The following is a 25931-nucleotide window of genomic DNA, read 5'->3' on the forward strand; positions in this document are numbered from 1 at the left end:
TTCTTTGGGGGTTGCATTTGAATTGATGGTTGCTAGGATGTTCACTGTATGTTTTAAAAAGGTTAACTGAATTCATAGAATAAACATTGCTTTGCTTTAAAAAATACATTTAGATTGCTGCTGCACCACACCTGTAGAGTGGGCCATGTGCTCCTCATACCACAATCTGGTAAAAGTCGTGGGTCAGGTGATCTCCATGATATACTTTGGAGTTCTCTAAACCCTGGCCGAGAACACTAGTGTTTGTTCCAGATTAACAGCACATTCGATTCCCATTCCGGCTGAGGTAGATCTGGGACCTGCCTCTTCACCCTGCACCTGAGAGTGGAGGCCATTGGCAAGCCATCGCTGACAGAAGCTACCAAAGAAACAGCTCAGGAATGAGCCAAGGACCTGGCTTTAGGCAGAGGGAGGACTATCGGTATTGCCATCCTGATTTCTGAATTGTAACAATGGCTACAACAACTTGCATAGTTATATCGGCTGGGATTCTCCCTTGCGTGTCTGGGCCCCCCCTGCTGCTGCTAGCGAGGACGGAGAATTTGGCGCTCATCTAAATCCAACATCCACTGTAGCAGGGACGGACAGAGAATCCCACCCATTATGTTTAAGAAGAGCATTTCAAACACTGACATGCAACATTAAATCAAAATAGTTGCCAAACGGAAGGAGAAAATAGTTGGAGAAATAAGGAAAGGTTGGTCAGAGAAAGTAGTTTTCAGAAAGATCTGAAGGAAGAAAAGAGAACTGTGAAAGGAAAGTGCTGTAGGGAGCAAGTAACTTTAGCAGATGTTGGCAGATGACACAGGGGAGCTGGTTTACAGTTGTGAGGGAGATGGGGAGATAAGTAGAATGAGAATTTTAGATTTGTTGTGTACAATAACTGATTGTTGCAGTCCATGGTTTCCAATGTAAGCCGTTTACACTCTGATTCTATCTTGAGGTATGTTTGTATTACCAAAGGCCCATTCAGCCAACTCTTTCTTTAGTAGATATAGGAAATGACTTCCAAAAGCACTGTCAAGTGACGTGGTAATATGCAACCTGTGGTGTATAGGAAATCAACTGAGTAATATTTTATTAACTTTCACAAGCTGATTGGGAGCCAAGATCTTCTTTCACCTCATGGTGGAGAATTGATAGATTTTGTCTTACAAAAGCGACATCTCATAATTAAAAAAAATGTATACTTCCATACCTCCATAGGATGTGGGTGTTGTTACGACTGGGGTGAGGCATTCCCCAATTCTGCTTCTGGGACACTGTGGAATAAGCTAGAGAAAATCAAACCTCTTTGAAATCCTTTCCCTCGGACACCTTTTCTCAATCCAACTTGCAATATCCTGACAGACAGGCGACCAGCAGATAGATTAACAATGGGAAGTTTATTTAGGGAAGAAATATATACAGAGAGTGAGATTAAAGGTATCATGTTTCAAGACTTGTAACTGGGAAAATGTGCGCTACGGCTTCATTGGTCAATCGGGTCACATGGCACTCTGGGAATTCAACCCCTTAAAGGGGAACACGACCACATCTCTCCCCCTTTAAGCTCATGATTACATTCTTCAATGAACAAAGGAAATATTTACAAAAATACACAATTGTCTCTCAAAACAGTCTCTTATAAGGTAAGTCTGTTATGGGACTACTTGATCCTTTGAGAGCGACGCAATTCACTAACAGGTGCTTCAGCAGAAAAGGTAACTTTGGTTTGAAACTCAACAGGTTGACTCTCATTCTGCAAAGGTGTGTCCCTCAGTCGCCCTGGGTTCATCCTCGGGGTAGCTTGCTGCAGCATCATTTTCATTCGCAGCCATATCACTGATAGGTCTACCCGGGCCAGTTTGTTACACTGGTCCTGTTTGCAGTTCTCTCCTCCTCAGATGGTCCAAGTATTTTATTAACCTTCACCCTTGAACATCCACCTCATATGATACTGAACCTGTTTTTTTGCCACAAACGATCCTGGGGTCCAATTTGGGCCAACACCAAAATTCTTCACAGATACCAACTTGTCCTTTTTTTATCTGACTGACTCCACCAGCTACTCGAATGTTTTGGAATTGGGGGAATCTGGTAGAGTCAGACTCTGAATCAGGTTGTAAGTGGGAGACCTGCAGACTGTTGGTAGGACGACCCGCTATTTTACCTCTTCCCCCCCCCCCCAGTTTCATTGACCTGGAAAAAGTAAGAGAGGCGTTCGACATATAATGCGCATTGCTCCATATTAGATCCTTAAAATGCCATGAGCAAGTGCAGAAAATAATTTAAAAGGCTAATGGAATGCTAACCAAAAGAGAAAATGCTGTAAATTCTCAGCAGGGCTGGCGGCATCTGAAAGGAGAGAAAAGAATTAACGTTTCAAGTTCAGATGACCCTTTGTCAAACGGAATGCTCGCCTTTATATCTAGAGGAATGGAGCATAAAGACACTGGGGTTATGCTGCAGCGGTACAAAACCCGGGTTAGACCCCACTTGGAATACTGTGAGCAGTTCTAGGCACCACACCTTAGGAAGGATATTTTGGCCATGGAGAGAGTGCAACATAGGTTTATAAAAATATACCTGGACTACAGGGGTTATGTAACAACTACAATCTCTCCCTCAGTATCAGCAAAACTAAACGATCCGTCTGAATCCGTCTGGACTGTATGCAGAACAATACTTTTCACTGTATCTCAGTACAATAAACAAATCCAATCCAATTTATGAGGCGAGATACTCAAATCAACCCTGTTTTCGCTAGAATTTAGAAGATTAAGGGGTGCTCTGATCGAGGTAGTCAGATATTAACAGAGAATGACAAGGTAGATAAAGATAAATTATTTCCACTGGTTAGAGATTCTAAAAATAGGGGGCATAGTCCAAGACGTCGGGCGAGACTGTTCAGGAGAGATGTTAGGAAGCACTTCTTCACTTAAAGGATAATGGAGGTTTGGAATTCTCTCCCACACACAGCAGTTGAAGCTAGATCAGTTGTTAATTTTAAGTCTGAGATAGATAGATTTTTGTTAAGCAAAGATATTAAGAGAAATGGGCCAAAGGGCAGCATGGTAGCACAGTGGGTAGCACTGTTGCTTCACAGTTCCAGTGTCCCAGGTTCGATTCCCGGCTTGGGTCACTGTCTGTGCAGAGTCTGCTCGTTCTCCGGGTGCTCCGGTTTCCTCCCACAAGTCTGAAAGGCGTGCTGTTAGGTATTTGGACATTCTGAATTCTCCCTCAGTGCACCTGAACAGGCGTTGGAATGTGGTGACTAGGGACTTTTCACAGTAACTTCATTGCAGTGTCAATGTAAGCCTACTTGTGACAATAAAGATTATTATTATTATGGAGTTGGGCTACAGATCTATTAAAAGATGTGCAGGTTAGGTGGATCGGCCATGCTAAATTGCCCCTGAGTGTCCAAAAGATTAGGTGGGGTTACTGGGTTATGGGGATATGGTGGAGGCTTGGGCCTAAGCTTAAGTAAGGTGCTCTTTCCAAGGGCCAATGCAGACTCGAAAGGCTAAATTGCCTCCTTCTACACTGTAAATCCATGATTCTATGGAATGGCAAGACAGGCTCAAGGGGCTGAATGGCCTACTCCTGTTCCTATGCATTAAGGTTGAATGTTTCTGGTTAGCTAAAAAGGGGCAATCAGTCTCTCACACTGTTGAACGGGTTTGCTTTGAAGGATAAGTTTTCACATAAGGTCTGCTGTCCTGATTTCTGTAACACCAGGAAGGCACTCTGGTTAATCCTTATCGCCAATGTAATATCCTGACAGGTGAACACCAACTGGATTAACAAAGGAAAGTTTATTAAGGTAAGAAACTGCATACAAAGAGTGAGAATAAAGCTACCTATTTCCAAGGTGCCAATAGCCTAACTAACTGGAAAACCCATGCTCTGCCCTCGGGATCGTATGCTCCAGCTCCATTGGCCGATCGGTCATGTGACACTCCAGGAACTCGCCTCCTTAAAGGGACATACAACACACAACTGGATGTACTCATTATAAGAAGCTAATTTAACCTGGTTTTCTTGAGTCAATGAAAGAGTATGTTTATTATTGACTAAAACCCAAGGAAAAATAATATGGACACCAAACACACACACTCGCACACACAAACACATACACGAGACACACAGAGAAAATGCACACACATACACACCCACATACATCAAAATGAGAAGCTAAAGAGCCCAAATAAATTTCAATCCTTGGCTTGTCCATGAGGCGTAAATGGTGGTACATTGAGGCCATTAGTCGTAGACATTGGAGCTGTCCTATTTCTTTGTGCTTGTGCCTGAAGGGCAACCTGCCTCCAGTGAGAGACAGAGAGAGACAGAGACAACAGCAGATGGGTATATTTAGATGTCTGATGAGCTTTATGAAAGAGTCTCCATTGCCCAAAGAAACCCAGAGCTTTTTTCTTTCAAGCGTCTCTGTTTGAGATAAGCTTTGACACCTTTTCTAGGTACAAATTTCCATGTAGCATGTCAGGATGGTCTGTCAGTGTGTATAGCTAATGCAGTTTACTTTCTAGTCAATGATAACCCCAGGATGTTGATTGTAGGGAATTCAGGGATGGTAAAGCCATTGAACGTCAAGGGGCGATGATTAGATCGGGATGGGAGATGGGGTGGCACGGTGGCATAGTAGTTAGCACTGCTGCCTCACAGCGCCAGTGACTCGGGTTCAATTCCGGCCTTGGATGACTATGTGGAGTTCGTATTTTCTCTTCTTGTCTGCATGCATTTGCTCTGGTGCACCGCGTTCTTCCCACAGTCCAAACATGTGCAGGTTAGGTGGATTGTCCATTCTAAACTATCCCTAGGTGTTCAAAGGTTAAGTGGGGTTATGGGGTTACGGGGAATGGGCAGAGGAGTGGGCCTAGGTTGGGTGCTCTTTTGGAGGATCGGTTCAGAATCGATGGGCAGAATGGTCTCCTTCTCCACTGTAGGGAGTCTATGACTGTTGACCAGTTCTTACTGCACCTTGACATGGATTGCTTTAGTTTTGGAGGAGTCACGAATGGTGCTGAGTATTGTGCTCGCGTCTCCACTTCTGTCCCTATCATGGAAGGAAGGTCATTGATGAAACAGCTGAAGGTGATTGAGCCTAGGACACTACCCTAAGGAACTTTGCAGCAATCTCCTGCAACTCAGATGATTGATCTCCAACAAGCACCACTATCTTCCCTTGTGCCAGGTCTGACTCCACCCAGCGAAGAATTTTCCCGATTCCCATTGACTCCAGTTTTGCTCTGGCTCCTTGATTCCACATGCGGTCAAATACAGCCTTGATGTCTAGGGCAGCCTTGATGACAAGGGGCAGTCACTCTCATCTCACCTCTTGTGTTTAGTTCTTCTGTCCATGTTCGGGCCAAGGCTGTAATAAGGTCAGGAGCTGAGTGGCCCTGTCAGAACCCAAACGGAGCACCAGTTATTGCTGAGTAAGTGCTGTTAGATAACACTGCCGACAATCCCTTCCATCATTCTGCTAATAATAATCCATTACAGTAAGTTGCTTAATTGCATCATATAGTTCATCACAGGCATCTACCAATGGAGTAAGTCTGTCTATATGGTGGGGTATAACATAAACAGAGGCAGTTGGAACTCAAGCTGTCAAGTAAGGTGTCTCGCTTAATGGTGCACTATGTGACTATACTGGAGGATAAGGGTCTGTCTAATAGGTTACAGGTAAATTTGAAGCAGTGGTCATGCAGTCTAAACTGTGAGCTTGATTCCTTGACAAGGCTGCCGATTTCACTCCGCAGTCTATTGTTCACTGAAGGAAGATGGCAAGTAGACAAAAGCTACAATAAATCTAACCGGTGATGATTATTGTCGTTCACAACGTCTGTACGATGGACAATTAATTAACTAGTGAAAGCATGATAAACACCGAGAGCTCTGATTCCAAGTCAAGAATGCTGCAGAAAATTAGCATTAATTTTTTATGAAGCCCTTTGCTTTTACAAAGGTAAACAGGCAGTGTAAATCATAGGTGTCAATTCAGTATGAGATTAGGCCTCCGTTGATCTCAAACAAGTTCTTGTGGCTGAACATCTCAAACAAATTGTTCCGATTAATTGCCATGTAAACAATCTGCTACCTTTATTGCAGGATTCCGCCTGGTATTATAAGAAGATTGGGAAATAAAGTGTCTGGATTGACAGGGACGAAAACAGCCGCAGTGGGATCAGACGCCTAATGCATTATTCAGGAGACCTTCAGAAAGCATCTACCAACAACCCCACACAACTTCAGAATAATGAGGAAATATGACAGGGCAAAGGAAAAGTTTCTAAAATAAGATTAGAAGCTCTCTGCCTGTCTCCTCTGGGAACAGGTATGAGGGAGAGTGACTGGACAGTAACAGTGGAAAGATGCCAGACAGTAATGATAAAGAAGGGAGCAGGCTATAACCATGCGGAGGACATGAGCAGTGATAATGGAGAGGACCTGGCAGTAATGATTGAGATAGACCATTATTACGATGAATGGGGCAGGAAGAAATAATTGAAAGAAAAAGTGGCACGGTTTCAGGCTGCAGCACTGAAATGGAGAATGGCATGAAAGATATCCTGGACCATGCATTAACAAGAGAGGTTGCACAATTACAATGGAGAGTCTCAATTGAAGCGCATTGGAGAGGGGCCAAGTCTTCAATACTGCAAAAGGCTCAAAATGATGGGGGTAGCCGGATGTAGAATCAGAGGCAGGGATTCTCCGATGCCGCAGCCATGTTCTGACACCGGCGTGAAAAGCGGCGGCAACCACTCCGGCGTCAACAGTCCTCGATAATCAGGTATGCTCCCCTTCCTAGGGGGCTAGGTCAGCACCTGAGTGGTCTCCGCAGCTCCAGCCGGAGCAGTTCACGCATGAGTGGGGATTCCCATCTCCCCGCCGATCCCCGGGCAACGTGGCGGAGCCCTACAGTGGCCCGGCGCGGAGGAACATAGGCCCCCACGGAACCAGCCCGCCTGCCGATCGGTAGGCCCCGATCGCGGGCCAGGCCACCGTGGAGACACCCCCCCCCCCCGGGTTGGATCCCCCCACCAACCCCCTCCAGGGAGGACGGCCCCCGCAGACACAACTTCCAGGTCCCGCTGCGTGAGTGACACACGCCGGTGGGACTAGGCCGAACTCGGCGGGCACTCAGCGGGCACTCGGCCCGTCGAGTCCTGGAGAATTGCTGGGGGGGGGGGGTGCTTTCAACGGCCCCTGACAGGCGCGGCGGCGATCCCAAGGGCGCCCCAAAATCGGCGCTATAGATCCTCGCGCCCCCCCCGAGATTCTCTGACCCGGCCCGGTGGGGGGGGGGTCAGAGAACACCGGCCATAGAATTTTTTAATCAGGGGGTATGGGCATCACTGGCTGTGCCAGCGCCAGCGCCATTCCTGAGGTCAGTTAAGAGTCAACCATGTTGCTGTGGATCTGGAGTCGCATGGAGGTCAGACCAGGTAAGGACAACAGGGACTGGATTCTCTGTTTTTAGGACTATGTCCCCTCGCCATCATGAAAACTGTGGTCTTTTATGCCAGGAAAACAGATTCACCGTCTTGCAGGGAGCTTGCAGCTCTAGCTGCCGATACGGCCCACGCATCTCCGTGTCAGAGGCTGCACATGCGCACGATGGCAGCCTCAAGCAGCCGCGCCGTGCTCCATGGCAGACTCAGCCCGCGGACCTGGACAGCCGAAATAGTGTCCGCATCAACCGCCCGCATAGCCCCAGCCCCGAATGAAGCCCCCCCTGCCCTCCAATCAGCCCTATCCAGACTGTGGCGGCCACGGACTGTGTCTGGAACCGCTACGTGAGGTTCCTGAACAGCAGGACCATGTTAGATCCACGCCGTCGGGAATTCAATGGATCAAGGATGGAGAACAGCGGGGCGGACCTCAGGCAAGGGCCTGAGGTGGTGAATACTCGGCATAGCGTACTCCCCGAATATGCTGGTGTTTGGAGGGCGGAGAATAGCGAAACCGGCGCCAGTTCTGATTTTGTGCGCGAGAACGGATTCTGCACCCCATTGCCAAACGCAATTTCGGCATTGGAGTGCGGAGAATCCAGTCCCAGATTTCCTACTTGAAGGGTTTTTATGACAATTGATAATGGTTTCATGATCACTTTAGACTTTTAATTCCAGAATTCTAATTGAATTCAAATTGCAATTATCCACCCTGGCGGAACTCGAACCCGGTTGCCCAGAGCATGACTCTGGGTCTCTGGATTACTAGTCCAGTGACAATACCCACTACTCTACTGCCGTCCATGTGAATAGAAGCATAGAATCCCTGCAGTGCAGAAAGAGGCCATTCAGCCCATCGAGTCTATACCAACCCTCCGAAAAAGCACACTAGCTAGGCCCACTCCTCCACCCTATCCCTGTAACCTCATAACTCCACATAATATTTGGACACTTTGGGACAATTTTAGAATGGCCAATCCACCTAACTTGCACTGTGGGAGGGAACCCGAGCACCCAGAGGAACCCACGCTACACAGGGAGAACGTACAAATGCGATGCAATCACCCAAGGTTGGATTTGAACTCTGGTCCCTGGCACTGTGAGGCAGCAGTATGCTTGGACAGTAATGACTGAAAGCAGCTGGACAATGGATAAGAAGTGGGTACTATCAATGGAGAGAGGCCAACTATGACAGTGAAGAGAGAAGGGACAGCAAATATGTCAGCTGGCTCTTTATGAGAGTTCACAAGTATACATTTCGACACAATTGGCTTTGTTACACGTACATGTTAGTGGAGCCAGGAGCTTCCTTGGCTAGTATCATACTCTGTTATTACCAGAATGCTAAACTACATACAGCAAACGATTGGTTTCTCAGCACCAATTAATACACCTTCTTTTCATCAATTCACTTTTTGTCATACTGCACTTACCTCGCTCTCACTCTATAAAGTGGAAAATGGCAGAATAGCCAAAATGGAAGCCACGGGTTGCGGTGAACTCAGCAGGTTACAGATTGGAGCAGGTCCTGAGACAAATGAAACAAATTCTCGGGGGTAAACAGATGTCAGTAAATGTGAATCAGAATGGTGGCCAATTAAAATAGCACTTAGGTTGGCAAGATGTCTGAGGAAGCTTTCGTGATTTTAGAAGCTATGGCGCTTTCAAGATAACGGCGCTCTAAAATCAATATCCATAGGATGAGAGCTTCACAGCTTCCTGTAAATATTATATTCCACAAGTGAACTCGTATCCTAAACAATCTGTTATGCAGAATCATAAGAGTGTGAGGCTGCACGCTTGATCTCTCACTCTGGGCCACAGGAGTCAGAACAAGTGCACCAAGTAGACAGGGAAGAAAAATCAAAGAGAATGAATCAGCAGGTGATTACCATGGCAGCCAGCCAAGATGGGCAATGGCAAAGGCAAAGACACCATGACATCCACTTCAGAACAGGCACTGTATCCAGGCAGGTATCGAGGAATCAAACCAAATGTGCATGTTACCCGGAATTCTCTTTCTGCAGAAATCGGCAATTGTTCCGTTACCACTCAGGTTAATGCATTACCCAAGCAAAGTAGCAGAATTTCCAGGAGTGTCTGGCAGGAGATTTTAGATTAGCGTTACCTGAACAGGCTGTGTGAGGGTTGAAAAATACTAGACCTGGTTGGAAGGCTTGCCATGAGACCATTTTATAATCTTTCCTAAAATAAAGGTAATGTTTCGAAAAAAATATATTTCTTAAATTTTCTTTGGTTACCGCAGGTTGCCCTGCTTTCCTCAGGAACTTCGTCCTCTCTTTGAAAAATATATAATAATGATGGATCAGATGTACTGATCAAGTGACTTTATTGAATAATGGATGAGCGTGCGAGATTTGCAATGCTTGGGGTACCTCGCGAGAGATGTAACGAGACCTTGTAAGGCGTCGCGATTTGGATCTCACCCTCTCTGGGCGGGATACAGATTTGCAGTTAGCCTCACTTAAATATGTCCACTCAATAGTCTCCCGCGGCCCGGGATCGAAAGCACGCACATGGGAGATCTCGCCGTGGCGCCATTTACTACTGGTCCACACAAACATGGACCAGGTATAAGAGCACCCTGGGAGGGGGTTGCCCAGCCATCGCAGGTACCCTGGGAGGGGGTCGCCCAGCCATCGCAGGTACCCTGGGGGGGTCGCCCAGCCATTGCAGGTATCCTGGGGGGGGGGGGGTCTCTGAGCCATCGCAGGTACCCTGGGGGAGGGGTCTCCCAGCCATCGCAGGTACCCTGGGGGGAGGGGGTTTCCCAGTCATCGCAGGTGTCCTGAGGGGACCTCCCAGCCATCACAGGTACCTTGGGGTGGGGGTCTCCCAGCCATTGCGCGAACTCTGGGGGGGGGTCCTCCCAGCCATCGCAGGTACCCTGGGGGGGGTGCTCCTAGCCATCGCAGGTACCCTGGGGTGGGGGTCTCCCAGCCATTGCGTGAACTCTGGGGGGGGTCCTCCCAGCCATCGCAGGTACCCTGGGGGCCCCATACCTCAGGAAGGACATACTGGCACTGGAGCGGGTCCAGCGGAGATTCACACGGATGATCCCAGGAATGGTAGGCCTAACATACGATGAACGTCTGAGGATCGTGGGATTATATTCATTGGAGTTTAGGAGGTTGAGGGGAGATCTAATAGAAAAGTACAAGATAATGAATGGCTTGGATAGGATGGACGTAGGGAAGTTGTTTCCATTAGCAGGGGAGACTAGGACGCGGGGGCACAGCCTTAGAATAAAAGGGAGTCACTTTAGAACAGAGATGAGGAGAAATTTCTTCAGCCAGAGAGTGGTAGGTCTGTGGAATTCATTGCCACAGAGGGCGGTGGAGGCCGGGACATTGAGTGTCTTTAAGACAGAAATTGATAAATTCTTGATTTCTCGAGGAATTAAGGGCTATGGGGAGAGAGCGGGTAAATGGAGTTGAAATCAACCATGATTGAATGGTGGAGTGGACTCGATGGGCCGAATGGCCTTACTTCCGCTCCTATGTCTTATGGTCTTATGGTGCTCCCAGCCATCGCAGGTACCCCGGGGTGGGGGGGTTCCCAGTCATCGCAGGTACCCCGGGGGGGGGGGGGGGGGGGGGGGGTTCCCAGCCATCGCAGGTACCCCGTGGTTGGGGTCTCCCAGCCATTGCGCGAACTCTGGGGGGGTCCTCCCAGCCATCGCAGGTACCCGGGGGAGGGGGGGGGGGGGTCCCAGCCATCGCAGGTACCCTGGGGGGGGCTGTCCCAGCCATCGAGGGTATCCTGGGGGGGGTCTCCCAGCCATCGCATACTCTGGTACTGCCAGGGTGCCCAGATGGCACTGCCAGGCTGTCATGGGCACTGCCGGGGGGCCATGCTGGCTGTGGCAAGGTGCCGGTTGGCTGTTCCAGGGATCAGCCCAGGGATGCCCTGCCCTTATGAGGAGGTGTGAAGGGGGGCTCGAGGATTCCTTAAAGGTACATTGGTATATTGCAGCATTGGGGGGGGGTCCGGCAGTCGCGGTGTGGAGTGGGCGGGGTTCCAGAGATCAGAGAGATCAGAGCGGCATTTAAAAATGGCGCTCAATCTCTTTCTGCACTGACGGGCTGAGTTCATCCGTGCAGGAAATGAAGGTAAGTGCGGCGTCGGTGGAGATTCCTTGCCGAGGTAAAAAAAACAGAGTCCCCTTTGATTGCGGGGTCATTCTCACCTCTGCAGGCACTAAACGCGCCCAAAATGGGACTCTGCTTTTAGCTCGTTAAATAGTGCCCTCTATATGAGGCTGCAGTAAAATGAACGATGCATTCTCCTTGAATGGAAAATAGTAAATGTTCACAATATCATTGCTAACCTATAATTTTATAGATAACCTTTATGTATGCACTTATACCTTTCTTTGCACAGGAAGTACTGATCTAGTTTGGATGCATAAATGGAGAAGGTTAAGGCCCATTAATATGAACCGACATTGCCCCTGGATACTAAACTATTAGTAATGGATTTGCACAAATGTCCCAAATGAACGGTTGATCCCGAATATTACTTTTTGAATTAGGTTTCTCTCTAAAGCCTGCAGTTTTGGAGTCAACCAAAATCATCGCAATAACATATTTCTATATACATTGATTTACACTAGGAATGCAATGTTTGAATGCAACATTTTACATCTGTAACTTCTTAGGCAGGAGTTTCTTGCTGCCTGTCAGCCCCTCAGAAGCTTTAACGTGGCAAGCAGGACAGGAAATTGAGTGAGGATACTGACCACAGACTAACCAATTTTCTAGTGCCAGAGATGCCATTTCAGCTTGGCCTGATCCCAAGTATCGACAACTGAAATGCTAATGACCTGGCCATGTCATACATTGCGCTTTCCATAATTACTGTTTAATTCATGACTGTTGTAATGAGTGCCTGTGCCAGCAGCTGTCCAGCATTGCCAGTGATGAAAAAGCCAAAGAGCTGGGTCTCTACATGTAAGAGACCAATGGAATATAGTGATTAAGGTATCCAACATTCATTCGAAAGGGAAAACATTCCCTTGGCTGTCCACGCAACATTGCTGCTCCAAAATCCTAATTCTTTGAACTCAGCAGAAATAATTGCCAAGTTAGGCTGGTGACCACTGTGCTTGGCTGAGTAATTAGTTTCAGCTAAGAACTGCCAATATTCAGGCTTTTAAAAATGGTAAAGTACACCCATTTGTCAAGAGAAAAGTTGTGAGAGCCTTCAGTGAAGTGAAGCATTTGGAATTGTTGGAGGAAGAGTTGCAGAGAAAGGCAGACAGATGCTGTTTTGTATACATCTTTTTACAGATTATTCTCAGGAAGTATGTTGCATGAATTAATCCAAGTGGATCATCGTAACCAAGGGTCTGGGCATTCCATTTAGTTTGAATTAAATCAGTTTACAATTCAAATCAAGGCTTCATCTCTCCTATTAACTTGGTCCATCTTCAAACAGATCGATGAAGCAGATGTGAAAATGATGCAGATATCTGATTCATATATGCACTTGATCTGCCATAATCTAAAGGGCTATGAATTTAAAACTAGAAAATTGCATTAGGTTGGATAGCTATTCCAGCACATGCCTCATAACAATGAAAGAATGATAATATATTTCCAAGTCTAAGTGATAGTAGCATTTGGTGAGCGTAGCTGCCTTCCCACCAGTTGACCCGGGTTCATTTCTGGCCATTGCGTGACTATTATTTATGGGATGGCACAGTGGTTAGCACTGTTGCCTCAAAGCACCAGGGGCCGGGTTCAATTCCGGGGTTGTGTGACTGTGTGGCATTTGCACTTTATCCCCCTGTCTGCGTGGGTTTCCTCCGGGTGCTACGGTTTCCTCCCACAGTCCAAAGATGTACAGGTTAGGTGGATTGGCAATGTTAAATGACCCCATAGTAACCAAGATTGTGTAGGTTAGGTGGGGTGACTAGGATGGGGTGCGGGGGGGGGGGGGGGGGGGGGGGTAATGGGCCTAGATAGGGTCAATGTAAAGTCAGTGGGCCAAATGGCCTCCTGCGCTGTAGGATTTCTGTGGTTCAAGATGATTCATGATCTTGGAGGAGCTGGTGTCTCATAAGCTTGCTACCCTTTTTCTTCCAGGTGGTAGAAGTGCCATTGAAGAAGCCGTGGCATGTTACTGCAATGCATCTTGCAGAAAATGTTGCAAAGGAGGTGACAGGAGTGAATGTTTAATCTGGTGAATGAAGCTAATGAGTAAGCCTATCCCTAGATGGCGTCAAGCTTCTTGAATGTTGCTGAAATCACATTCAACCAGGCAAGTAGAGCAGTCATTTTCAAACTCAGGGTCGCGACCCGTGGGTGGGTCGCAGGCGGATGTTGGGAGGGTCACAGAGTGATCGGTTTTGACGCTCCCGATCACAGGCAGAAGTGCCCAATGGCCGCAACTGGCTTTTAAAAACGACGGCCATCCCGCGACTGCGTGGCCCCTCAGCCAGATGTAGCAGTGCCCAGGCCCCGAGCCGCAGGGCAGGCGGCCTCCTTTACACATCAGCACGCTGTTCCAGGAGAGATTTTTGATTAATCGATTAGTCTTCCTGCCAGAAGTGGAGGCAGAGAGCAGGTCACATGCCCGGTATACTGATGTCACGCATTCTAGGTGTGAAATTATTGAGGAGAGCGTCCTGCATTTTGTCGCTGGCAGAAAGCAAAGCAACAGGACTGTGTGAAGAACTGAAGATTGATCGTTTTGGAATAAGGAAGAGAGGGCCAGAGACACAAACAGGCCAGGATCCCACAACGGAATCTGCTGGAGAGAGCTTCACAGGAGAGTCCACAGCAGGACAAAGCTGTGCTAGTGTGAGCTCCAGGACCTATGATGAATAACCTGTGGTAGTATGACTAGGGAGATTATGGTACCTTAGAACCATGCTGCCATTGGTGCAGAAGACTCGCTCCCCATTGGCTCAGGCAAGTCATGTCCCTCTCTGCCAATTGGCTGAGGCTAGTCATGTGACTACCTGCTGATTGGCTGAGAGGTTGGTAGTTCTGGCTACGAGGTGGGGTATAAGAACCCGTACCGGCTGGCAGTCGACCTTTCGCTGTACGTCTACTGCCAGGCACACATCTAGCGTATTAAAGCCTGTTGTTTGGAACTACTTCGCGACTCGAGTCCAATTGATGGTGCATCAATTTAATACACTAGAATTTTGAAATGGAGCTACGGATCAAGCCAGTCTGCCTCTGCATCAGCCCGCATGCCACAAACGCATCAGCAACGTTTAAGCATTGGCTGGCGTGTTTTAACAGCTACCTCGCCACAACAGAAAACCGCCCGACAAGGGAACAGAAACTCCACATTCTCCACTCGTGCGTGGGCACCGCCGTCTACTCTCTGATAGAGGATGAACTGGACTATGATGCCATTATGGATCTGCTAAAAGGACACTTCATCAGGCCAGTGAATCAGGTCTATGCGCAGCACCTCCTGGCAACAAGGCAACAATTCCCCAGTGAGTCCCTCGATGAATTCTATCGGGCCCTCATTGTCCTGGGGAGAAATTGTGCCTGCCCGCAGGTCACTGCTGGGGAGCACACCGAACTCTTGATCAGGGACGCCTTCGTGGCGGGCACGCAATCATCCCAGATACGCCAGAGGCGTCTGGAAAAGGACACTTTAAGTCTCGTTGAGGCACGGACCCTCGCATCCTCCTTGGAGGTCGCTGACCGCAACGCCCGCACGTATGCCCCGGCCACGCGGCGGCCCCTTGGGCAGCGTGGCATGCAACCCCCCTCACCCCCGCCGATTCTGACCCCCCCCCCAGATCAGCGCTGCAAGCCCACGAGCCCCCGCTGCTACTTTTGCGGCCAGGCCAAGCAACCCCGCCCGCGCTGCCCGGCCCGCACCGCGACTTGTAAAAGCTGCGGCAAGAAGGGCCACTATGCAGCTGTCTGCCAGTCAAAATCGGTCGCTGCCGTTCCGAACAGCGACCGCTGGACGTCCCCAGCGCCTCTAGGGCCCCGTGCGGCCCACGGACCTCGTTGCCTCCACCCCCCACCGCCACGAGTGACCCACGGGCGATGCCATTTTGGGCCCCCGACGCCACGTGCGATCCCTGGGTGCCGCCATTTTGGGCCCCCGACTCCACGTGCGAGCTCCGGGTGCCGCCATTTTGTTCAGCCTCCACCACGTGTGGCCGATGGGTGCCGCCATCTTGGATCGGCCTGGAGGACCCTGCAAGTGAATACTCCATAGTGGATGATGACTCTGAGTTCCTGCCATGACTCGCCGCAGTGACGCTGGATTAATCACGGCCCCGCACACTTTCCACGGCGACCACACAGATCCTCCTCAATGGTCATGAGATGAGCTGCCTACTGGACTCCAGGAGCACAGAGAGTTTCGTCCACCCCAACACGGAAAGCCCCATTCACCCAGTAAAACACAAAATCGCTCTGGCCTCCGGTTCGCACTCAGTCCAAATCACCGGGTGCTGCGTGGCGGACCTCACGGTCCAGGGGAGGGTTTTTAGAAACTATAAACTCCTCGTCCTTCCCCACCTCTGCGCACCGGCACTCCTAGGGCTGGATTTTCAGTGCAACCTGCAGAGCTTAACCTTCAAATTCGGCGGCCCTATTCCCCCCCTTACTGTCTGCAGCCTCGCGTCCCTCAAGGTCGACCCCCCTTCCTTGTTTGTGAACCTCACCCCGGATTGCAAACCCGTCGCCACCAGGAGCAGACGGTACAGTGCCCAGGGCCGGACCTTCATCAGGTCCGAGGTCCAAAGGCTTCTGAAGGAAGGGGCCATAGAGGGTAGCAACAGCCCCTGGCAAGCACAAGTGCTGGTGGTTAGGACTGGGGAGAAAAACCGGATGGTCATAGACTACAGTCAGACCATCAACCGATTTATGCAGCTGGACGCGTATCCTCTCCCCCGTATCCCCGACCTGGTTAACAGGATCGCGCAGTACAACGTTTTTTCCACAGTGGACCTTAAGTCCGCCTATCACCAGCTCCCCATCCGCATGAGTGACCGAAAGTACACTGCGTTCGAAGCGGATGGGCGCCTCTACCACTTTCTAAGGGTTCCATTCGGTGTCACAAATGGGGTTTCGGTCTTCCAAAGGGAGATGGACCGAATGGTTGACCAATACGATTTACGAGCCACCTTCCCGTATCTCAACAATGTCACCATCTGCGGCCATGACCAGCAGGACCATGACACCAACCTCCGCAACTTCCTCCGTACCGCAAAACTCCTTAACCTCACTTATAATAAGGATAAGTGCGTGTTCAGCACCGACTGTCTAGCCATCCTCGGCTACGTAGTGCGTAACAGAGTGATAGGCCCCGACCCCTAACACATGCGCCCCCTAATGGAACTTCCCCTCCCCAACTCCCTCAAAGCCCTCAAACGCTGTCTGGGCTTCTTTTCCTATTATGCCCGGTGGGTCCCTAACTACGCTGACAAAGCCCGCCTCTCATCCAGTCCAACACGTTCCCCCTGTCGATGGAGGCTCGCCAGGCCTTTAGCCGCATCAAAGCGGATATCGCAAAGGCCATGATGCGCGCTATCGACGAGTCCCTCCCATTCCAGGTCGAGAGCAACGCGTCTGATGTAGCTCTGGCAGCCACCCTCAACCAAGCGGGCAGACCCGTGGCCTTCTTCTCCCGGACCCTCCACGCTTCCGAAATCCGCCATTCCTCGGTGGAAAAGGAGGCACAGGCCATAGTAGAAGCTGTGCGACATTGGAGGCACTATCTGGCCGGCAGGAGGTTCACCCTTCTCACAGACCAACGGTCAGTGGCCTTCATGTTTGATAATGCACAGAGGGGCAAGATCAAGAACGACAAGATCTTGCGGTGGCGGATCGAGTTCTCCACGTACAACTACGATATCTTGTATCGTCCTGGGAAGCTCAATGAGCCTCCTGATGCCCTGTCCCGCGGTACCTGCGCCAACGCACAGGTGGACCGCCTCCGAACCCTCCACACGGACCTCTGCCATCCAGGGGTAACCCGCTTCTTCCATTTCATTAAGACCCGCAACCAGCCCTACACCATCGAGGAGGTCAGGACTGTGACCAGGGACTGCCATAGTTGCGCAGAGTGCAAGCCGCACTTTTACCTCCCCGAGCAGGCGCATCTGATAAAGGCTTCTCGCCCCTTTGAACGTCTCAGCGTGGACTTCAAAGGTCCCCTCCCCTCCAACAACCGCAACACGTATTTCTTAAATGTGATTGACGAGTACTCCCGCTTCCCGTTCGTCATCCCCTGCCCCGACATGACCACAACAACCATCATCAAAGCCCTCCATTCCATTTTCACCATGTTCGGTTACCCCGCGTACATCCACAGCGACCGGGGGTCCTCGTTCATGAGTGACGAACTGCGTCAATTCCTGCTCAGCAGGGGCATCACCTCTAGCAGGACGACCAGTTACAACCCCCGGGGTAACTGTCAGGTCGAGAGGGAGAACGGTACGGTCTGGAAGACTGTCCTGCTGGCCCTGCGGTCCAGGTGTCTCCCAGTCTCCCACTGGCAAGAGGTTCTCCCAGACGCCCTCCACTCTATTCGGTCTCTCCTCTGTACTGCCACGAATCAAACACCTCATGAACGTCTTCTTGTTTTCCCCAGGAAGTCATCCTCAGGATCCCCGCTCCCAACCTGGCTGGCCACTTCCGGGCCCATTCTGCTCCGGAAGCACGTGTGGGTGCACAAGTCCGACCCGTTGGTTGAACGAGTCCAGTTACTCCACGTGAACCCGCAGTACGCATACGTGGAGTATCCCGACGGACGACAGGACACGGTCTCCCTTCGGGACCTGGCACCCGCCGAAGTGCGGCCGCAACCCCCAGCACCAACACCCCCCTCCAGTCCCAGCCGCCCCCAGCGCTCCCGAGACCCAGCGCACAGGAACCCCGGCCACCACTAGCACCGACCAGGGGTATGGACACAGGACCACGACCTCCGCTCCCGGAGTCACGGACGGCCACCGCTCCAACATCACCGGCGCCGCTGCGCAGGTCCAGCAGGACGTCGAAGGCAACCCGGCTGATCGAGTCAATTTGATGTTCTGATGGACTTTATGGGCTCCTTGTGTTCGTGCACATGTTTCTTTTGCATATTTCTTTTTTTCATTGTTTTAAATTGTTGTTCGATTATACACTGTGAGCGGTGATATTGTTTTTGCACGTTCGTTGCGGGTCAGTGGGCAGCCATAAGATACCTTGGTACAACTTGAATTATCTCGAGTCTTACTACCAGTCTTACGGGGCACACGCACACCCCCCCTCCTCTCTCTCCCGCTTCTCTCTTCCCCCCCCCACATCTTTCTCCACAAGGGGTGAATGTGGTAGTATGACTAGGGAGATTACGGTACCTTTGAACCATGCTGCCATTGGCTCAGGCAAGTCATGTGACTACCCGCTGATTGGCTGAGAGGTAGGTAGCTCCGCCTATGAGACGGGGTATAAGAACCAGTACTGGCTGGCAGTCGACCTTTCTCTGTACGTCTACTGCCGGGCACACATCTAGTGTATTAAAGCCTGTTGTTTGGAACTACTTCACGACTCAAGTCCAATTGGCGGTGCATCACAACCCATATAGAAGAGTAACATTGAATGACAAAGGAAGTGAGATCGTGAGGACCAAGCAAGCTCACCTGTCGCATTAAAGGTAAATGAAAATGCTGGGTTGCGAAGTTCGGGCAGCGTGGATGGTGAAGGTCGGCCGGTTGGTAAAAACGGAAAAACACTGAAGAGAGATTATTCCATCACACTCATGACTTGTGCCTTGTGGACAAAACTTTGGGAAATCTGCAGGTGAGGCACTCACCACAGAATTTCCTGCGACTTATACCTGTCACTTTGGCAAATACTCCAGGTCTTATTCCGCCACTTCAGGGTTTTGTTTTCTACTTGCAATTTCCCTTGGCATTTGAGCAATGTTAGATTGTTCTGCCGGTTGACATAAGACTGAACAATCTTGTCTTAAAATCCATGCTGATTCAGACTTTCATTCTTCTGAGGTGGATGAAATGACAGACATGGGGAATTTTTAAAAAGCCATGTTCTATGAAGTGCATTTTGCAACCTCAGGATGTCTCAAATATTTTGCAGTAAATAAAGTACCTTGAAGTGTTATAAAGTAAAGTAGGGAATCACGATGAGAGAAATGGCCAGATAATCTCTTTTAGTGATGTTGGTTGAAAGGTACATATGGGCCAGGACAATGAGTGCTCCTCTGCTCATCTTAGAATGGTGTAAAGCGATCTTTTGTATCTACCTGAAGGCCAGACTGAACCCCAGTTTAATTTGAAAGACAATTCCAAAAGTGCTGCACACAATCAAAACATTGATTCATACGCCTGAGGAAGAAAAACAAATGCATTTTTATCATGCCTTGTTACGTCCAGAAGTAATTGCAATGAATTAACCTTGCTTTGTGAGCATTGATAATAATAGTGTTGTTATGCAGAGAAAAACAATTCGACTGTCGGGATTTGCCTGGCTATTTGACACTGCGTTTTTAATATCTGCTGGACAATTTTTGCAAATTATCTCTATTTGAAAGACTTCATCCTAGTGATCAATTTTCTTTAAAAAATAATCTGTCAATTCCTTTCTTGAAAACTTGAATTAGTCTCAAATTCAATCCCGACGTTCCAAAGAAAATATACTTTCCTCATACTTTACATTTACAGTGCCCAAATTCATCCACGTTGCTTGCCTCTTCATCTGCTATTTTCGATCTGGTGTGCTGTGCGTGTAATAGAGGTTCTGTGGTATGACGGGCATGGCTGGCATTCTTATAGTGCGGCATATGGGTGCCTGCAGGAGCTGGGCCGCATTTCAAACACACCTTCACCGGGATGCTGGAAGCTGCCAGCACAAGTGAAAGGGCACACTGTTGTGAGAATGACATACTCATGAGCTGAATGTTGGCCTTTATCTCAGGTGCTTTGCAATGTGAAAGTGGGGAAGTGATGTAGAGAGTTGTACAAAGCGGTGGTCAGGCTGCATCTGGAGTGTTAGGTTCAGTTTTGAACAGAATGCTTCATCAAGGATAAGACTGGCTTGTATTGGGTACAGCGCAGAATCACCGTCATGGTGCCAGGGCCTGAAGTCCAAAATTAGAAGGTTTGTATTCCCTTGAGTGTAGAAAATTGCAGACTGCTGAGAGTTTTAATTTAATTTAATAGGACCCATGCAAAGAAATCCAATCGGATAATTACAAATAAATTATTTCATTTCACGAAGGAGTTCAGAACAAGAGAACATAACCTTAAAATTAGAAATTGGATAGTTAGGTGTTAAATCAGGAAGCATTTTTCATTAAAAGGATAGTAAAGTGCGGCACGGTGGCGCAGTGGTTAGCACTAGTGCCACCAAGGACCCGGATTTGATTCCCGGTTCCGCGTCACTGTCCGTGTGGAGTTTGCACATTTTCCCCATGTCTGCATGGGTCTCACCACCACAACCCAAAGGTGTGCAAGGTGGAAGATTGGCCATGCTGAATTGCCCCTCAATTGGAAACATTTTTAATAAGTGATGAAATCTGGAACCCTTCCCCAAGAATTCTGGAAGTGTTTTTCTTAAGTAAGGTCAGATGACTGGAGGGAGAAAAGGCAAGTCAATTGAGCTGATGTACAGATTTACCATGATCGAACAGAATGTTATGGAAGACGCCCGAGGGGCAAAATAGCCTACTATTCTTCCTAAATTCCTACTTCACGAGACTTACATCTGACACTGAGACGGTCTTTTGCATTGTGTTATTTCGTTGATCACTGTAATGGATGCCCAGCCAGGCATATGTACCAGCTGGAATTTGTGAATCAGGGTTTTACCACATGAAGAGATGAAAGGAGAAAAGGAAGGAAACATCGATGGACAAGCCACATGGCACTGCAACTCTTGATGCCCAATTATCAAGGGACTTTCTTGGAAGTCTGGAATTCACGTCATGTTCCTGTTCTCTCGGCTGACAAAAGACAAGTTGTGCCCTGTGGAACATGAGGGAGGAATATTCATACATTTATCAGCACTAGTACTGCACTTCTCAAATTTTACTTACAGCAATGATACGGCACAGTAGCCAGGAAGTTTTGCAGAGCTGTTCCTGCTCTGCGCTTGAAACCCTATGCAAATAAGATTTCCACTGTAGTTCTTATTATATGTTTCCATTCACAATTTTGATAAGATAGCAAAGGATATTGTGCTCAAGGTGGCTCAATTTGTGGCACTATTGTCCAAGTGGTAATAAAGGTTCGATCCCTGCTACAGGTTTGAGTATAAAATCCAGGCTGTTACGTCAAGCGCCTGCAGCATTGGTGAAGGTCTTGGGCCAACTCTTCCTGTTTTCTGATCATTGGAAATTGGACTTGGAACTGAAGATTTGCATCAGGACCCATCACGCTAACCTACTTGGGAATTCCACCTCAAGATGTTTGAACTTTAAGAAGCAATTCTCCTGCTCCCCGGGACACTGCACAAAAGTCTCTGACTGAGTTAGAGCTGCAAACTTCGGACAGCTCATAGAATAGAATCACAGAATTTACAGTGCAGAAGGAGGCCATTCAGCCCATTGGGTCTGCACTGGCCCTTGGAAAGAGTACTCTACCTAAGCCCACATCTCCACTCTATCCCCGTAACTCAGTAACCCCACCTAACCTTTTTGGACACGAAGGGGCAATTTAGGATGGCCAATCCACCTAATCTGCACATCTTTAGATTTGGGAGGAAACCGGAGCACCCGGAGAAAACCCACGCAGACATGGAGAGAAAGTGCAAACTCCACATGGACAGTCACCTGAGGCCGAAATTGAACCCAGGTCCCTGGAGCTGTGAGGCAGCAGTGCTAACCACTGTGCAGGTTAATTCCTGGATAGTTACACAGAAAATATTAGACGAGGCTAAAACCTCGTCTACACCCAGGTAACTCCAGAACTGACCCCACAATCACTCACACTGACCCCCCCTCCCCACCCCCACTGCTCCTTTATCCCTCACCCCATCAGATACCACTCTGACAATCCAATTAACCCCAACCCAACCAGACTGTATCCTGATGGTCTGATTACCCCAGCTCTCCATCCCCGAATGTTGTGTGATGTTGTCTATGCCGGCATTCCATTGTAATGGAAAGCACAGCAAGGATCAACATTGGACTGAAGTAAGGACAGCATGGTGGTGCAGTGGTCAGTACTGATGCCTCATGGTGCTGAGGACACGGGTTCGATCCCGATCCCGGGTCACTGTCCGTGTGGAGTTTGCACATTCTCCCCGTGTCTGCGTGGGTCTCACTACACAACCCAAGGTGAATTGGCCATGTTAAATTGCCCCTTAATCGGAAGAAAAAGAATTGGGCACTCTAAATGTATGAAAAAAAACATTGGACTGATGTATAGCACCGCCCAAGGTATCATGTATAGAATCACACGGTAACAGACTTAGAGAGAACACTCTGGAAGCAGCACCATGCATGGCAGTAATCTCGGATCTGTAAATAGTTAAAAACTAACAAGAAACAGTTCATGTTTAAACGTACAAGTCTTAAGCAGCTCGTTAATAAGCCACAACAGCAGACATGATATTACAACATGGTGACAGCGGTGCTATGAAAGCTGTCGTTTTAAGTGGTGAACTCAGAACAGTATCACAGGGTATGAAAAAACTGAAGTGAGACAAGAGAGTCATGCACAAAAGGTGAAAAATTAAAGTAACAGTTGAAGGATCTTTACCACAGACTAAGAAGGTGAGGGATCCCCCAGAGTGCATTGCGAGGCCCTGGAGTGACACAAAGCAATAAAGAGAAAAACCCAGTCAGATCACAAAGACCGGCAATTACGACAAAAATTGCAAGCTCTCTCAGTGATGCAGAGCAGAAAACTTCTCAGATCACAAGAAAAGTGAGGGACCCTACAAAAGGACTTGCAAGACCCTTCATGATGCTGAGCTAAGACATTTAGCTAGATCACAAGACGGTGAGCAGAGCTACAAAAATGTCAAGACTCTGACGCAGTGTGTGAAATACTGGATAGTTCACGACATGGTGAGCAAAATGTTACACAGAAGAAGCTGCACTTGCATTATAGATTAAGTGGCATCCCTGCAGCTCAGCGTGCCAACAGAGAAGCTGGAAGATGGCTGCAAGCTTTCAAAGACTGTATAAACCAGCTGGCAGAGACAAAAGTTCAAGAAAACGCTGCAGGGTTTAAAAAAAGAGACTTGCAGAGTTTAAGTAAGAGGTGCTATCCCTTTAAGCTTTGAAAAAAAAAAGCCCCAATGAGACCACGGGCCCACCAAACTCCCAAAGTCTTCAAACAGAAACGAGTACCCAGGAAGCTGTGCCCTACCCAGTAACAGTGGTGATTGGGTATTGTCCCACTGGAATGTTCCTCAGAACCATGAGGTTCTTTTGTAGTTTCACTTTCACTTCTGCAGACTGGATGGAGGAATCTAACCAACTCCCTCCAGGATTATCCAGTTAATTCTCACCAGAAGTTCACTAAACTAAACTTGGAAAAGAGTGAGTATTTTCCGGTGAGCTCCCGGGGAGGAGAGCCAATCCAGAGGTGCTACCATTTTGCATGGCTGGTTCCAGCTTTAGATATCCAATTGGCTCGGAATTGGACCCAAATTTGTAAACTGAACTCTACTAGTCTGGTCGGTGGAGTTAAGATCGACTTGCAAAGGTCCAATCGATCAAGATGAACAATTTGCCACAATTGTTGTTTCTGTTCCAGTTGTCATCATAGATAGCATAGAATTTACAGTGCAGAAGGAGGCCATTCGGCCCATCGAGTCTGCACCGGCTCTTGGAAAGAGCACCCTACCCAAGGTCAACACCTGCACCTTATCCCCATACCCAGTAACCCCACCCAACACTAAGGGCAATTTTGGACACTAAGGGCAATTTATCATGGCCAATCCACCTAACCTGCACATCTTTGGACTGTCCTTTCTTAATCTTTTTTTTGGAGGGTCGAGAAGTTCATATCATCCTTTATATGGGCGGCAAGACCTTGAGGATTCATAGAGCTGTCCTTCAAAGGGATAGACAGTCGGGGTGCCTGCCGTTGCCGAGTTTGATACTTTACTCTTGGGTAGCTAATGCAGAGAAGGTTTTGGGTTGGTGTAGTAATGTGGGAACTAGGTGGGTGCGGATAGCATTAAGGTCATGTAGGGGGTCTGGTCTGGGGATATTAGTGATAGACTCATTCCCCTTCTCACCAACAGAGTAATTGTCAAATCCAGTGGTTGTTTCCACTTTGAAGATATAGAGACAATTTTGACAACATTTTAAACCGGAGTCAGTTTTGAAGCTGCCTCCCATCTGTGCTATCCGTCTGTTCGGGCCGGCAAGGTTAGATGCCACGTTTGGGGGGGGGGGGGGGGGGGGGGGGGAGGGGGAAGGGAAGGGGCTGGAGAGAGTCAGGGATTTGTTTTTGGAAGGGCAGATTGCCTGTCTCGAGGAATTGATGGAATGTTTGGGCTCTCGGGTTTAGACTAATTCAGATATCTTCAAGGTCGCAACTTTACTAAAGGGATTTCCCTGACATTTCCATGCACATGCTCTGAGGAAGAGCGTTCTTTCATTTGCAGGGTTGGAGGAGGGGGGTACTTCCATAATTATGGATGGATTTTGTCAGAAGATTCGGTGTCAGTGGAGGGGGATAAGGCTGTATGAGAGGAGGAGTTGGGGCCCATATTGGATAATGAGATGTGCAGTGAGGCCCTTTGCAGCATGAACTACATGTCCTTGTTCGCGAGGCTTGGGTTGATCCACCTGAAGGTTGTTTTTAGGGCCCACCTGACCAAGCCCAGAATGAGTCATTTCTTCGCAGGGGCGGAGGACAGCTGTGAGTGCAACTGTGTGAGAAGATCTTGGATTTCACATTGAGTTTGTTAGTTACCAGCAGACACATTCTTAAACCAGAAACATGTCTGATAATCCAGTCATCTTAATACAAAAGACAACTATAGATGCCTTTGCACTTAACCATTTGTTCCCTGCCTAATGTACAGTGTAGTGTTTAATTGAAGAAAGATTCCTGAAAGAGTTTGGAGCCTTCTCGGGCTACAAACTCAACATGAGCAAAAGCGAGATCTTCCCAGTACACCCGCAAGGGGGGGGGGGGGGCAGCACTAAAGGGGCTGCCGTTTAAACAAGCCCGACACAAATTCCGCTACCTGGGGATCCAAATAGCCCATGACTGGAAAGGGATCCACAAATGGAACCTCACCAGCCTGACGGAGGAAGTAAAAAAGGACCTGCAAAGATGGAACACACTCCCACTCTCCCTCGCGGGGAGAGCCCAGACTATCAAAATGAACGTACTGCCCAGGTTCCTCTTCCTGTTTAGATCCATTCTGATCTACATCCCCAAGCCCTTTTTCAAAGTGCTGGACAAACTTATCATGGCGTTTGTATGGGGGGGGGGTAAAAATGCTAGGATCCCAAAGAAGGTCCTACAAAAATAAAATCCAAGGGGGG

General features: G+C 48.6%; 1 long non-coding RNA gene across 1 annotated transcript in view; it reads left to right on the top strand.

Annotated features, from left to right (window-relative positions):
- Window positions 1–11475: 11475 nt before the first annotated feature.
- The window catches only part of LOC119977283, a 30610-nt gene continuing 16154 nt past the window's right edge, over window positions 11476–25931 (top strand). The window contains exon 1 of the long non-coding RNA XR_005463154.1: window positions 11476–11596. This is a non-coding gene — a long non-coding RNA (uncharacterized LOC119977283). The remainder of the gene's footprint in view (window positions 11597–25931) is intronic.

Source organism: Scyliorhinus canicula, chromosome 1, assembly GCF_902713615.1.
Source record: "Scyliorhinus canicula chromosome 1, sScyCan1.1, whole genome shotgun sequence".
Classification (NCBI taxonomy): domain Eukaryota; kingdom Metazoa; phylum Chordata; class Chondrichthyes; order Carcharhiniformes; family Scyliorhinidae; genus Scyliorhinus; species Scyliorhinus canicula.